Raw genomic sequence first — 1,070 nt, 5'->3', positions numbered from 1 at the left:
CTAATATACAAAACAGTTAGCCAACAACATAATTATATATCTACGACTTTTGTAATATTGGGTATAAATGTTTAAAAGGCTGTTTTTTTCTAGGTATTACATATGTACACAGTTCCATATAAGCTTATTTTTATGCATGCCTCTATCGACAGTACTGGTTAAAACTTCTGTAGTGCTTTATAAACTTCAAAGGAATTTTATACCATTGTAGGCATAGAGTGCTTTTATTTTTTTTATTTTTTTAATGTTTTATTTATTTTTGATACAGAGAGAGACAGAGCATGAGGGGGGAGGGGCAGAGAGAGGAGGAGACACAGAATCTGAAGCAGGCTCCAGGCTCTGAGCTAGCTGTCAGCATAGAGCCTGAGGCAGAGCTCAAACCCAGGAACATGAGATCTGACCTGAGCCGAAGTCGGAGGCTTAATCAACTGAGCCACCCAGGTGCCCCTAGAGTGCTAACTTTAATTAGATACATAAATATCAAATATTTTCTAATACATGTATTGAAAAGGGTAAAATTTTTACATCTATGCAGTGCATCCTATTTTATCATTTTGTTCTAAGTTCCAGTTACCAATTTAAGTTATAGTAACCAACATGAGTGACTGTTAAGACAAAAGTAGACCTATTATCTCCTTTCCATTACAGAACTCTTTTGAGTAGCTAATGTAGACACAAGATATGAAAGCTTCATGGACTTTTGTTCTTACAAGGAGAAAAGCTGTGTAAATTGCTATGTGCAAATAAGATATGATATGACTGTAAGGCTGAACCAAACAGACACCATGACAGGCTTTGTTTCCCTTCTAAACTAGAAGGCCTAAGGTCAGTTGCTCTGGAACCATTAGGCAGTTACACATTGCCTAGAAAAGGGACCACTTTGCAGTATCCAATCAGGAAAGCCCAGCTACCTCACCCTACATTCCTAAGGGTAAGGCCTGCAGATGGGAACTTTAGATAAGACCCTGTTACCTAGTGTTAAAGTTAACCCCATAGTCACCAAACAAGACCCTGAACTCGCTCTGTAATTGGTTAATTTCAAAGATACCCTAAATGTTGTGATTGGGTCC

This window comes from Suricata suricatta, chromosome 8 (assembly GCF_006229205.1).
Source record: "Suricata suricatta isolate VVHF042 chromosome 8, meerkat_22Aug2017_6uvM2_HiC, whole genome shotgun sequence".
Classification (NCBI taxonomy): domain Eukaryota; kingdom Metazoa; phylum Chordata; class Mammalia; order Carnivora; family Herpestidae; genus Suricata; species Suricata suricatta.
The sequence above is the reverse complement of the archived record's forward strand: the minus strand, read 5'-3'. Positions refer to the sequence as shown.